Below are 15,857 nucleotides of genomic sequence, written 5' to 3'. Positions count from 1 at the left end.
CGGTAAACGACTTTCCGAACAAACTCGAAGGGTTGCGCTGGTGATGAACAAAATTTAATTTACGATAAGCCTCAGAAGGTAAGTTTATTATATTTTCATAAAAATTTAAATTAGGAACTGAAAGTGTCACGGCTTATCTCTGGCCAGCTGGGCTTGGCGCCTAATTAGTTTAAGCGTAACAAAATATTTAATCTGAAAATATGAAAAAACGAACAATTTCTGAGGAGTCATTTATCATTCTCACGTTAACCGCCGGGGTTGGCGCCCTAATGACTAATAAATTTTATTAACGATCCCCTTATCTCGCGATGTTGGTACTCGGAAAGGGAATCGGACATCCATATGTGATATGTGGTATAAATAAGTATAAAATACCCTCGCGTTAAGACTATTCGTAAGAATTTTATTGTAGTCACACGATTCCAAAATTATTGTTATAATTTATTTTAAAACCCCCTACAATTACAAAAGTGTTAAGTATCCAAAACAATTATTGTTATTTGTTACTATGACGTGGGAGAGCCATACTTCGGCACGAATGGGCCGGCTCGACCGGAGAAATACCACGTCCTCACAGAAAACCGTAATATATATATATATATATATATATATATATATATATATATATATATATATATATATATATATATATATATATATATATATATATATATATATATATATATATATATATATTGTTACGGTACATGGTATACGGACACGTGGTGCGCAAGTACATACTCGAACCTTCTAAAAAGGTCCAATGTTTGTTTACGTGTTTACCCTTTATTTGTTAGCGTGTTTGAATTTAGACCTTATGACTGAGTACATAAGGTCTAAATTAAATTCAACTTACTGCACTTATCGCAAGGACGGCAGTTTTATTGTGGTACATGCCCGAGCCGCCTAGAAATTTCCCACGGTTGTTTACTTGTTTACGTGAATCGGGAAATTTCTGGAATTCGTCTCGCCATATAAAAAGAGCCGCAGGCAGACCCGGCAATTCAGTTCAATCTGAGCGATCTTCAAGGCGACATCGAGTGATCAATAGTGAGTGAACCAGTGAAACCTGCGACTTGGCTACGACCTAGGACAGTGATAGTGCTTAGTGATTGGACCTAGTGATTTGTGTTTGGACTTAGTGCTAAGTGTTGTGACCTAGTGTTTAGTGCAGTGTTAATAAAGTCTTCAAGAGAGTCACCAGGTCTTTCTCTCCAAATCCTCGAACCCTAGCACGTAACAACTGGTGTCAGAAGTGCGATTTGGAGATGCCATTGACTCCGAGAGAGGACTTCAAGGGGAGTGTCAGGACAAGGGCGCAGCGAGCTGCTGCCATTGACTCCGAGAGAGGAGTTGCGGAGGCCACACCCACTGGGGACCAAGCTCCGCCCACTGAGGGACAGGCCCCACCCACTGGCCCCGCCCACATGGCTCCGCCCACTGGCCACGCCCACCAGGCTCCGCCCACTTTGGCTGAAGCCACGCCCGCTGGCTCCGCCCACCGGGACACGCCCACTGGCCACGCCCCTCAGGCTCCGCCCACTTTGGACATGGAAACGCCCACTGGCTCCGCCCACCGGGACACGCCCACTGGCCACGCCCCTCAGGCTCCGCCCACTTTGGGCATGGCCACGCCCACTGGCTCCGCCCACCAGGCCACGCCCACTCAGGCCACGCCCACTAGCTCCGCCCACCGAGCTCCGTCTGCTCAACCCCTGCCTACTGGCTCCAGCCACCATGCATCGCCCGTAGCTTCTGCGGCCCCTCAAGTGGCTCCCCAATTACAAAGCCTAATTGAGTTAATTCAGGCTCTGCAAGAATCACAAGACCGCAAGTTCGGTGCTTTGCAAGAGGCACAAGACGGCAAGCTCGGTGCTTTGCAAGAGGCACAAGACCGTAAGCTCAGCGCGTTGCAAGAGTCACAAGAGTCACATGATCGCAAGCTCGGCGCTTTGCAAGAGTTACAAGAACGCAAGCTCGGCGCTTTGCAGGAGTCACAAGAGCAACAAAAGGACCTCCAAGAAAAAGCGCTTTTGGCTATAAAGGATGTTAGTGACACGGTGACTAAGCTTCGTAAAGATGTCGACGTAATGGACGAACGCGTTACCGGGTTAGGAGGGATGTGGAAAATGTAAAAACCGGCCTCACTGAACTTCAGAAGAAAGTAGTGCGCCTGGAAACCACAGGAGTCGCGGCGTCTAGTGGAGCTTCCGTAGTGGTACAAGGACCAAGAGTTAAAGTGCCACCATACGACGGTACTACTTCTTGGAACGCTTATCGTCAGCAATTCCAGACGGTTGCTTCTGCCAACGGATGGACTGACGAACAATGCCTGACCGCTCTCACTGTCGCGCTCAGAGGGCAAGCCTTGTCAGTCCTGGAAGCACATACAGGAAATGGGTTCAAAGACCTGATGGAGGCCCTTGAATCCAGATACGGGGAGCGACACCTGGAGCACGTGTTCCGTGCTCAACTTCGTGACAGAGTCCAACGCTCAGGAGAGGGACTGCAACAATGGGCGTTGGAAATTGAAAAACTGGTCAAGAAGGCACACCCAGGAGCCGATTCCAAGATGGTTGACTCGAACATTGTTCAAGCCTTTGTCGACGGAATCAGGGACCTGGAAGTCAGAGCTGCGGTGAGGCTACGTCACCACACCTCGCTTAAGGAAGCATTGGCGCATGCTTTGGAGGTCGAGGCTGTTCGGCGTGACATACGGCAGACCTATAAGATCCGTGAGGTCTCTGAGGAAGTCAAGGAGGTTAAGGCTCCTATAAAGAAAAGTTTTGGAGCCATGTGCTACAAGTGCGGCGAGAGGGGCCATCTTCAACTCAACTGCCCGCAGAAGGAGACCCAGATGGCAAGAATGAAAAGACTCGAGGAACGCATTGAACAAATAGAGGAGCTGAAGAAGCAAGGGGCTTCGTCCCCTACCCGGGAGCAGGGAAACGAATAAAAGCCAGGACTAAGGGGCGAGTACTGGCTGATGCGGAGGAAGCCCCAATAACGGTTGTCTCCCAAGCAAGCAGCGGGAATAGTCTGGTAATTCAGGGAACTATTAACGGGACAGATTGCAAAATGACTCTAGACACAGGAGCCTCTAGAACAATAGTGAACCCAAACTTGGTAAAAGCCGCAAGGAGGCACAAGAGGAGAATTAACTGTCGGCTTCTTACTGCCTCCGGTCAGCCAATACCCGTCCTGGGAGAAATGTCAGTTACGATTAATGTAGGGGGGTCCTCATACCCTCATGACGTTATCGTGGCTGAGATTATGGATGATTGCATCTTGGGTTTGGATTTCATGAAGAAGCACAACTGCAGAATTAATGTCGCCGACGGAGTGTTCAAATGTGGCGAAGAAGAAATTTTCATCCTTGGAGGCGCTTGCGGGAAAGTTGAATGTGTAAAGAAAGTCATAATACCTGGACGAGCGGAAGCTAGAGTGCTGGTGAAACTACCGCCAGCTGGAAAGAAGAAGTTAAATAGATGCGTGTTGATCGAAGACTTACCTACCAAGACATCAGCGCAAAAACTGATGACGGCGAGAACCCTTGTTAGTGGTAGCAGTAACGCTGTGGTCAGGGTTTTAAATCTTGGTGATCGCGAGATCTGCTTGAACAAAGGTGACATCATTGGAAAGTGCGAGGAAGTTGTCTGGATGAGAAAGTGTAGTTCGATCACAGGCTCAGACTCAGCAAACACCAGCAACTATGGAATAGTGACTGAGCTACTCGATGACTGCAAGAGTAATCTGACTTATTCGCAGAGCATGAAAGCTAAGAAGTTTTTACAACGCCACGCGAATATCTTCTCCAGTCAGGAAGGCGACCTTGGAAGAACGTCGATGGTTCAGCACAGGATAGATACCGGAAGCGAGAACCCAATTCGTCAACGAGCAAGACGGATACCCATTGCAAAGGAAAAAGAAGTTGAAGGCCTTTTGGAGGACATGAGAAGGAATAAGATAATTGAACCGTCTGCAAGTCCGTGGTGCTCACCGGTTGTATTAGTGAAGAAGAAAGATGGCAGCACAAGATTTTGTGTGGACTACAGACGTCTCAATGACGTCACTAAGAAGGACAGCTATCCATTACCTCGAATCGACGACACTCTGGATACCTTGAGTGGCATGAAATGGTTCTCGACCCTGGACCTGAAATCTGGATACTGGCAGGTGGAAATTCATCCAAAAGATAAGGAGAAGACAGCGTTCTCCACCGGTAAAGGTCTATGGCAATTTAACGTCATGCCCTTTGGATTGTGCAACGCACCTGCCACATTTGAGCGACTCATGGAGTGTGTACTGGCAGGCTTAGTTGGAGAGGCTTGCTTAGTCTACTTGGATGACGTCATCATTGTTGGCCGCGACTTCGAGGACCATTTGCGAAACTTAGAACGAGTTTTCGCCAAAATAGAGGGGGCCAAGTTAAAGTTGAATCCGAAAAAGTGTCGTTTATTCAGGAGTAAGGTGAACTATCTCGGCCATGTTATCTCCAGTGATGGAATTCAGACGGACCCGGAGAAACTAGAAGCAGTCCAAAATTGGCCAACCCCTAAGAACAAAACCGAAGTGCGGGCATTTCTTGGCCTATGCTCCTACTACAGGCGTTTTGTTAAGGGATTCTCAGAGATAGCCAAGCCATTACATCGGCTGACAGAAGATAAACGACAGTTTATTTGGGACGAGACTTCCGAAGATTCTTTTCAGAAACTAAAGAAACATCTGTGTGAAACACCAATCCTGGGGTATCCACAACCTGAAGGTCAGTTTATAGTCGACACGGACGCAAGCAACACGGCCATTGGAGGGGTGTTATCTCAAAAACAGGGTGAAAGAGAAGTTGTAATTGCATATTTCAGCAAATCTTTATCTAAGCCAGAGAGAAACTACTGTGTGACAAGAAGAGAACTCTTGGCTGTCGTAAAGACGCTACAACATTTCAGCAAGTATCTCATCGGCAGACAGTTTTTACTGCGAACTGATCACGCAGCCTTGAAGTGGCTACTACAATTCAAGAACCCAGAAGGCCAAGTAGCTCGATGGATTGAACAACTCCAGGAGTATGACTTCAAGACGGAACACCGCAGCGGAAAGGCACATGGGAATGCCGACGCACTTTCGCGAAGGCCGTGTTCAGAAGACTGCAAACATTGTGTTAAGCAGGAATCTAATGAAGTAACATTAAAGTTAACGAAAACAAGTCCTTTGGGTCCATGGGAGAATGATGCTATGAGAGAGGCTCAAGAAAGAGATGACGACCTTCGACACATCATCACATGGAAGAAACGGGATGACGTAAAGCCAATCTGGAGTGAGGTTGCACCCACTGGCGCTGTCACTAAGGCGTACTGGGCGCAATGGGACAGTCTGATTCTTCAAAACGGAATACTTTACCGGAAATGGGAGAAGACCAACGGCAGAGAGTTCCATCTTCAGATAGTTGTCCCAAGAACGAGAGTACCGGATGTTCTCCGTGAAATGCATGATGGCGTATCAGGAGGTCATCTAGGAGTAAAGAGGACGTTAACGAAAGTGCGAGAACGATTCTACTGGTTGCATTGTCGAGATGATGTACAGGATTGGTGCCGCAAATGCACTACTTGCGCTGCAGTGAAGGGACCACAGACAAGGAGCCGTGGGAGCCTGCGCTTGTATAACGTTGGCGCACCGTGGGAACGAATCGCAGTTGACGTAGCTGGGCCATTTCCTGTAACGGAATCAGGAAACAAGTATTTCATGGTTGTCATGGATTACTTCACCAAATGGCCCGAAGTGTTCGCCATACCAAACCAGGAAGCTACAACAGTTGCTTCTAAGCTAGTCGAAGAAGTAATATCTCGCTTTGGTGTGCCTCTAGAAATCCATTCCGATCAGGGCAGGAATTTCGAATCGCAGGTCTTCCAGGAAGTGTGCAGAATTTTGGGAATGCATAAAACGAGGACCACCGCGTACCATCCACAGTCTGATGGAATGGTTGAGAGATTTAACCAGACCCTTGAGAGGCATTTGGCGAAATTGGTAGATGACAAACAAAAGGACTGGGACAAGTATATACCACTCTTCCTTCTGTCGTACCGTACCGCCGAGCATGAGAGCATAAAAGCTACCCCGGCGTATGTCAATTACGGTAGAGAACTACGAGTACCAGTAGACCTTTTGACAGGAGGATCACCGGAAGAACCAAAGACCGTACCAGATTATGTCTGCGATTTAAGGGAAAAGATGCGTTATATACACGCCATGGTTCGGGAAAATGGGTTACAGTCAAGTGAGAACATGAAGACCAGATACGACCGGAAATCGAATACAAGCGGCTTCGAAGAAGGGTCACTGGTGTGGCTGCATAACCCAACTCGCCGAAAAGGCAAATCTCCAAAGTTGCAGACCAAGTGGGACGGCCCATACAAAGTGGTTACCCGATTGAATGACGTGACTTACAGGATTCAAAAGCAACCAAGAGGGACATTCAAAGTGGTACACATAGACCGTCTGGCGCGTTACCATGGCAGTAACAATGATGCTCGGGACGAGCATCTCTAAGAGGGGAGTAGTGTTACGGTACATGGTATACGGACACGTGGTGCGCAAGTACATACTCGAACCTTCTAAAAAGGTCCAATGTTTGTTTACGTGTTTACCCTTTATTTGTTAGCGTGTTTGAATTTAGACCTTATGACTGAGTACATAAGGTCTAAATTAAATTCAACTTACTGCACTTATCGCAAGGACGGCAGTTTTATTGTGGTACATGCCCGAGCCGCCTAGAAATTTCCCACGGTTGTTTACTTGTTTACGTGAATCGGGAAATTTCTGGAATTCGTCTCGCCATATAAAAAGAGCCGCAGGCAGGCACGGCAAGTCAGTTCCTTTCGAGCTATCATCGAGGCGATTTCGGAGTGATCAATAGTGAGTGAACCAGTGAAACCTGCGACTTGGCTACGACCTAGGACAGTGATAGTGCTTAGTGATTGGACCTAGTGATTTGTGTTTGGACTTAGTGCTAAGTGTTGTGACCTAGTGTTTAGTGCAGTGTTAATAAAGTCTTCAAGAGAGTCACCAGGTCTTTCTCTCCAAATCCTCGAACCCTAGCACGTAACAATATATATATATATATATATATATATATATATATATATATATATATATATATATATATATATATATATATATATATATATATATATATATATATATATATATATATATATATATGACATCTGCTATACTTTCGTATATATATCAGAGTACATAACTAAAGCACAGAATACATAATACTAAAGTAACATAACTTGAATCTTTTATTACTTCTGTTTCACTAAAATTACCTCTACTGCCCTTAAGACCTGAATATACATTCTACAAATTATTACTTAGTCTGTTAAAAGTTCCGTTTGAAGACTGCTCTCTAGGGGTCGCGGGTCGGCGTACCTCACTCGGCCCAAATTATATTATAACAAACTTCATCTGAATTGTAAAACACCTCATGTACATTAAAGTAGGTAAAACCACAGCCCCATATCCCCATACCAATCCCCACAGTATTTTAAAGCGGACAGGTTTTGCAAAGTTACACGCCAACTTGAGACAATCACAAGTACGAAGTAAGTTAATAATATGCCTAATAAATAATAATAAGTAATAACTAATAAAAAAAACCAGCCAAGTGCGTCTTGGCCACGCGCAATATAGGGTAAAGATAGGGTAGCGTCGTAGTTTTTTACGACGCGCGTCGTAGATTCCCACGTCACGATCACACGACGTCGCATCGTGAAACGACGTCGCGTTGTGGTACGACACGACGTCGTGTCGTGTTTTTGTGTCCCGGCTCTAAGTCCTATAGTCCCTGAGCAAAACCGCGGACAGACAGACGGACAGATAGACGGACGGACAGACAGACAGACAGACAGACGGACAGACAGACAGACGGACAGACAGACGGACAGACAGACGGACAGACAGACCGAAACTATAAGAGTTCCTTGTTGACTACGATTATAAAAGCCATATAGAAATGCCATAGGGTGTTTTATAAAAAGAAAGAAGTTTTTAAAGGCCGGGATACGGAGTGGATTTGTGAATGAAACGAAAAAGTATGTCAGGATTTGTGATGGAGGTCCGTAGTCTTTCCCTTTTGGGAAATCAATTTTAGTAACGTTCAAGTTTGTTTAGATGAAATATGACGTGAAAGATAGGTCGAAACATTTCGTATAGAAATGTTTCAACCTACCCAAAAGCGTCCTTTGCAGAAAAAAACCTTTATAGAAATAACCTTAAAGCCTTTAGGCCACTTCAATGATCTTACTTGCTTCGACTTATATGCAAATCATTTTATTTCTCTGATTCTTCGTAACAATTATAAAAGAGATACAGATTGCCCAAGTTAAAGTTAAACCTTTAACGAGGGTTATGGAAAATATTAATGATTCGCGCGCACGTTAGGTACGTCGTTCGCCCAAATCACCAATTAATATTTACTCAGGCCTTCGTGTTTCGTTCCAGAAAATTCCATGATTCGAAGCACGCATCGCCATTAGAGGATATACTTTTTGTGTTAATCAATTACAATCGTTTTGCCATTTCATATGCTAAGGGTAGGCGGTAGGCCGTATGCAACGTGTATAACCTATATAGGATCCTAGGAGAGTCCTATATAGGATCAACATTCAACATCTTTACCCTTTCTTACGAGTGTCTATGTTTTTTTTTGTTTAAATATCTTGTAGTATTATCTATTCTGTGAATATAGTTACAAATAGGTTACAAATCATTTAACAATTTATAGACTCAAATTATCAAAGCACAGTCGATCCAAATTCGGTATACTTACTGCACATTGGGCAAATATATATTATGTATAAACTGCAGTCTTTTTTGTTCAAATATTTTTTGATGTTTGCAACGATAATTAATACTCTTTTATCTCGAATATAAATCTCGGATCCCATTAAAAATCTTATTTTAATCCGATCTTCCTGGCAACACTGGATATGCAGTTTTAATTTCGAACTCAATGAGAATTTCTCAGAATTTTCATGTACCAAAACTCAAAAGGTAGGAGGTACAGTTGGTAGTTGGTACACAATAATAATGTTGACAACGGCAAAGCTCGCTAACATGTTCTGCACACGGGCTTAGCTTTCGCAAAGCAAAACATTAATTGCAATTTGCAATGTAATAGCTATTGCACTGACATTTGCAAAATATTAGGTACGAAAACATATTCTTTAATGCCCGGTTCCTAAGATTTCTTGACAGAAGTTTATCTATTTATTTAATCAGTACCTGGATGACCGAGCTTTGCTCGGTAGGTATAGCAAACACTCATTGACTTCGTGTTACTTAATAACGCCATCTACTGGTCGTTAAAACAATTAGTTGCTCAGAAAATAGTATTATTATTCGCCAATAGATGTCAGGAAGAGTCATATTTTTCAGTTTATCGATTATTGATAAAACACGAATAAAAAGACATTTTCTGATATATATATATATATATATATATATATATATATATATATATATATATATATATATATATATAGTTGGAATCTCGGAATCGGAAAAATCGAAATAATTATATATATATTTTGAACGTCAAATAACCAATCATCAACGCTGTATTCGACTCCTGTCAGAAACTTCGAAAACCGAGCATCCGTATAGTAAGAATTCGTTAAAATACTACAGCAAAATTAATTGATTTCAAACGGTAACGGGATTATTAAGCACAATAACGCAAACACATCATTATAATTTTGCATAATAAAAAGACAGCCATATGTCATGATAAAATTTGTCACGTGACAGCCCTGCAGGCGAGTGGATTATCCGGGGCCATCCCTAATTACTTTAAACCCCTACAGAGTACACCCACAAGCGCGCAACAATGCCCAAAAAACCGTAGCGTGAACGCCTGTGCTCTTTTAAATACCCTCAACTCTCAAGTCTCAACCGCCTGGCCTGTTGTCCATCGCCGCCGTCACCGGGACGTCACCGACAAAAATTCAAATAAAATTCAACGTGGAAGAGCCATGCTTCGGCACGAATGGGCCGGCTCTCACAGAAAACCGGCGTGAAACGGCGCTTGCGCGGTGTTTCGCCGAGTGAGTGAGTTTACTGGAGGCCCAAACCCCTACCCTATTCCCTCCCCTTCCCTTCCCTCCCCTATACCCTTCCCTTCCCTACCTTTCCATATTACCCTATTCCCTCTTAAAAGGCCGACAGCTGCAGCTCTTCTAATGCTGCGAGTGTCCATGGGCGACGGAATTTGCTTTGCATCAGGTGACCCGTTAGCTCGTTTGCCCCCTTATTTCATAAAAAAAAAAAACACTTTATGACCTAGGCAGTAGGCTATACGTTTCATTTTCTACCGACATTGATCAAGCGATCGATGCCGCTACTGCTTGTAGTGGGCTGTGGCGTAGACAGTAGAGCAAAATGAAAATTATAGAGCCTAGGAGACGTGTAGAAATCGCGCTAACGAAGTTTTTGAAATCGACCTTATGAAATGTCTAAAATGACGACAGTGGACTTCTGCCCTACCAAGGATACCACCTCGCTCGGTCCGAAGATCCTTTGATCCTTTGAGGCTCCCAACTCCCAAGCATACTTCCACGCATCGAAAACACTCACAATATTATTGCAAGAAAGCTTATCTTTAGTAATAAATAATACCAAAATATACGTTGCATTGATTGGACATTTTATGTACCTACAGTTCCGAGAAATAAGCAAGATCAGTATGAAATCGATGACGAATGTTTTGCAAGCAATGAACAAAGAAACATTGCAACACATGCCGGAATCATTTTGATGCAGCAAAACCTCTCTTACACCTTCTCATGGTAAAAACCGACAATAAATTCTGCCAATACGAGCTGCAGAAAAACGAAGAATATCGAACAAAGACCTTTCTCACGACTGACTTAATTATGGAAAGTGATTGTTAATTATAAGGATAGGGCGCGATTGTTCATCGGGCGAAAGCTATAATATTGCGTAAAGTACATCATCTATATTATTTTTGTTTGACCTACGAATTTGAAAAAAAAACAAGCATGAAAGTGTTCGAAATATAAAAAAAATATAATCGATGAAAGGAACTCTTTCAGTGATTTGAAAGGTAAAACTTTTTTCTTTTTATCAATAGGCCACCAATAGGCTATCAAAGCAGAATTTTTAAACTCTCTCTAAAAACTCTTTTACAATCGCGCCAAGTTCCAGTAATTAGTGCTAATGTATGTTTCCAGCTGAGTAAATAATCTGCAATTTAGTCTTTAAAGGTTCTACCAAGACCTTTTAGTATCTTTTAAAAATTAATGTTACTATAGCAATGATAATCCGATGACGACTTTTTAGTGATGATTATGATAAACATGATGATAACGAAGATGATGGTACATTTGCAGGTCCCGGTCCGACCGAATGAGTCAGTAGTAATGTTTAATACTTTAGAATCTGAAATTAAAGAACCAGGCAGGTTAAGTATTTGAATAATTTTCATATTTCGAATCCTAATAACGTTTCGGCTCTCTTAAACTTGGCAAGAATCTTCGTTCTTTGATCTAAGTTTGTGTTCTATTTGCATGTGAAATGTGAACAAGGTAGGAGAGGTACTTTACTTTCAACCAATCTTCAGTTAACGAACTAGCGCACTTCGAGAAAGGTCACAAGGATCCACACCTAATGAAATCCTTACGTCGTCCCAATTTGGACGTGTTTTACTACAATAGTAAATTTTACTGCAACAGTAAAATCACGCCGTTTTTATAATAACTACTTTCGTATCTTCGTTTCTATGTAAGTATTCAAGTTTTATGCGCCGTAAAATGTGATCAAAGGTTCGATATTTGAATATCGTGGGAGAGCCATGCTTCGGCACAAATGGGCCGGCTCGACCGGATAAATAGCACGTTCTCACAGAAAACCGGCGTGAAAAAGCGCTTGCGCTGTGTTTCGCCGAGTGAGTTTACCGGAGGCCCAATCCCCTACCCTACTCTTCCCTACCCTCCCCTATTCCCTTCCCTACCCTCCCCTATTCCCTTCCCATCCCTACCCTCCCCTATTACCCTATTCCCTCTTAAAAAGCCGGCAACGCACCTGCAGCTCTTCTGATGCTGCGAGTGTCCATGGGCGACGGAAGTTGCTTTCCATCAGGTGACCCATTTGCTCGTTTGCCCCCTTATTTCATAAAAAAAAACTTCCGTCCTCATCATCATTGTCCGTCTCGGGCTACGTTCCATTCAACCAAAGTTTGATCGACTGGTTATAATCTTTGATCTTAGATTACGTCAATTTAACGAGACAGGACACTCGGGTCGGGAGTCTGACCCATATTGTTTTAAAGCGGTCGAAAGCACATTGCAATTTAGACATCGTATGGATCTCCGTTGTTGTCTTAGGACTCAGGACAAAGGTTATTGGGTACAGGTAGGCAATAGGCATCGTTTGAACTCCCGATATCGACATTCGACATCCTTTTATTTTTTATTCTATACTTACCACTTCGCCTTTCGTTCTTTATAAACATGGAAAGTAAAACAAACACAGCACTACTAACACGAAAACGTGAGATTTTAACCGTTATCTGAAAAAGTGGGCAATTAAATACAGTTTTGTAACGAATTCAATTGTTTCGACCTACATGAATCTCGTAAGCGTATTAATTTTTGCACATTTTTCCGTCTACTTTTTGACTTGTTAACTGCTGGTTGTTTCGACGTTTCACTCGGCCAGTAGGTTATTAAATGACTTCTAAACAGGAGGTACTGTTTTCGTCTATTTATGGTTAGGTATATTTAGTAAAAGTCCTCGCCTTCTCGATTTTGCAACTAATATTACGCTTTGCATTTCACTTTTCTGCACTCGCACGTTTTTCTCACAATGTCTCTCATGAAATTACCATCAATTAAAGTAAAATTAGGTATAAAAACCCTAATGGCCAATAATGTTAATAGTGAAATGGCAGACTGGACAAACCGGTGTACCGAGGTGAAAGCCTTCTGACTCATAACTCGCACTACGCTGGTACTAAATCCAAGGTACAAACGGCACTTTCACAGCCTTAAATTCTGCAGCAGATGCCGTTTCCTGTGACGTCATCCCTCGTGGGATACTAACAAGATTCTCATTAGTCAATGAAGGTTTTTTTTTTAATTGGTTGGAAGGGTCAAACGGATGGCTCCATCTGACTTCCTACAATCTGAATTTGAATTTCCTTGTTGGTTCTTTCTATTGATGAATATAGTACTATTGACTAATATTGTACGTTAAAACGTACAGCTTAAAGTAATCAGCAAAGCAAATTTTCACTATCAATAACTACATTTCATAAGTTAATAAAAGCTTATTAAATTTGGCCACAATATGCAGGGTGCAATTTTACCTTCCTGCCAAATTTGAATATAGTTTAAAAATAAAAATACACGTATTTTTATTTATAATTTTTTCACTTTTAAAATCACTCAGTACTAAAATGTTGAGAAATAGCTTCCGAAAGTTATCCTACTAAACACCACAAAATATGGACACATGCGCGGTATATATACAATTTGGTACACAATAGCTTGAAAATTCATTTCACGTGTGAAGCCGCAGCGCGCAGGCCACTAAAAATAACAACCACTTTAAAGTTCGATAAAGAAAATTTGCACAAAGAACAAAGAGGCCATGACTAACGCTTTGCATACCAAATGAGGCGGGAAAATTAAATTTACTGTTAATTATCATAGAATATTACGAGAAACTTAACTGCGAAATGTGGTCAGGGGTAATTTCGTAAGTTTGTCGCCACGGTCAACTTTTTTTTTAATTAGATAGATTCGAAAACGATTCGAAAATTCTAAAGAACTATAATGATTATGAAAAAAAGTATTTTTAGTAAGTAATCGTGTTATCGTCTTGAGCATTTAATCTTCATGAACTGAAGTAATACTTGTGTAAAAAAATCAGTTTTCTAGACCTTACAGATTTTGAGATAATTAAGTATGTAGTCAAGTTAGGGTCAGGTACATTCCTAAAAACCACTGGAAACTATTGGGTAACCACTATCAAGCAACAAGTTTTAAATAACTTGTTAGAATTGAACCGAATAGCGATAACTAGCGGCGCGCTTCGACATAATATTTTAAGGTTAGACTCAGCTCTCAGACCAAATAAGTATCTATTTTTGAAGTGAAAACTTCTTTAGCGGCGTTGAGCACTTTTGTGGGATGGGTAAAAACTGTAAAACTCGCGCCAGATTCTCGTGCTGATCGAAAAACCGTAAGACGGTTGGAGACGGTTGGTTGTTGTAAAATCGAAATCGATTAATCGAACAATCTATTGTTTTTCATAAAAAATGGGTTAAAAAAAATAATGCACAACGTTAGTAATCAAGTTTTCACTTCTGCCGGCACTCCCGCAGTGCAACCCGTCTTTTTTTTTAATACTTTTTTATCTAAGGATAAAATTAGTAAGCTAATATTATAAATGTAAGTGTGTCTGACTGACTGTCTGTTACCTCTTCACCGTCAGGCGTCATCTAGTTTGGTTGTAAAGTAATCTTAATTGAGTGAGCACACTGGGACGGGCCGTGCCGGGGCTCATTACAAAAATCCGCCTCCATACAATTTGTATGGAAGCGGATGCGCGTATCGCACACTGTGTCGGGGCCCAGCGGATTTCCACTTCCATACAAATTGTATGGAGGCGGATTTTTGCGATGAGCCCCGGCACGGCCCGTCTCAGTGTGCTCACTCCTTAAGGCTGCCTTCACAATTAAGTCGCGAGTAGTGCGGCAGCCGCGCGACTTCCATACTAAAACGGAGCCGTTTTATAAATGACTAGTACATTGGACCGTACTAGTCATTAGACAGAGCATAAAAACACAATATTTATTGAGGTTGGTATAAAAACTGCCTGTTTTTAAATTATTAGAACGTCCGATTTTTAAGAAAAACAGGTAGTTTTTAAAGCAACCTTAATAAATATAGTGTTTTTGTGCCTTGTCCAATCATGACTAGTACTGTCCAATCACTAGTCATGTTCACCCTACCTTAAAATCATGAAGATGATAATATTATGCTATGGACATTGGAGACGTATACTGATAACAGTAAAGCATAGCAATTTGCAATGAAAAGGTATAAAGTATAATATAACGTCTAGACTCTAGACTCAAAAGAATACTAATATTTCGAAATATTTACACGGTGCACCTCACTCACGTCTTCATTGTTTTTGCAGGAAGTTACCTTTCAAATTTTGAATACCGAATTGCTTTACACTGCGAAAAAAAGAAGTACAGTGCACATATTGATCAGTTTTTTACGGACATTCCTGAGATGAATAATTCTACACAAAATTGTTGGCCGACTACGAAATAGCGCCATAAACCAGTTCCTAGGATTTGAAAGTAGCTCGCCGGTCGCCGCATGTAGCTTTGAATTTTAAGTGCGTTAAAAAATAAGTAAATTTTGAAATTAATATTACCATATATAAAAACGCTTTCCCAATATTATTGTTGTTCTTCCATTTTAAAATTATTATGTAGCATCGGCGCGAGGTTCAGTGCAAATAAATAAACCGATAAATAGGAAAGATAATGAAAAGTCATACAGATATAAGATACATACCTCGATAAGGCTGATTAGAGACCTGTGATGAACCACAATCACACTATTTTGAATCACAAAGTTGATTTTGAACTTTGAAAAAAGTATTTTACGGTTGAACGCGGCACTAACCGCCTACGCCACACCTCAGAGCACTTTCAAAACCGGTTCTAAATGGTCACGTAAAAGTAGACTCGGTCCGGGATGCGACGCGACGCAAGCTCACTCTCGTAACGTACTCGGCAAACTGGTAGCGTGTAG

At 41.9% G+C, this 15,857-nt stretch overlaps 1 protein-coding gene across 10 annotated transcripts in view; it reads right to left on the bottom strand.

Moving 5' to 3' along the window:
- Positions 1-15,857, bottom strand: part of LOC121726768 (fasciclin-3) — a 170,714-nt gene extending 154,857 nt beyond the window's left edge. For all 10 annotated transcript variants that reach the window (XR_006035579.1, XM_042114259.1, XM_042114260.1 and 7 more), the window contains exon 1: positions 15,618-15,857. The gene's annotated coding sequence lies outside the window, so the exon portion shown is untranslated. The remainder of the gene's footprint in view (positions 1-15,617) is intronic.

Source organism: Aricia agestis, chromosome 5 (genome assembly GCF_905147365.1).
Source record: "Aricia agestis chromosome 5, ilAriAges1.1, whole genome shotgun sequence".
In the NCBI taxonomy this organism is placed as follows: Eukaryota; Metazoa; Arthropoda; class Insecta; order Lepidoptera; family Lycaenidae; genus Aricia; species Aricia agestis.
This window is presented reverse-complemented; position numbering and strand designations above follow the sequence as displayed.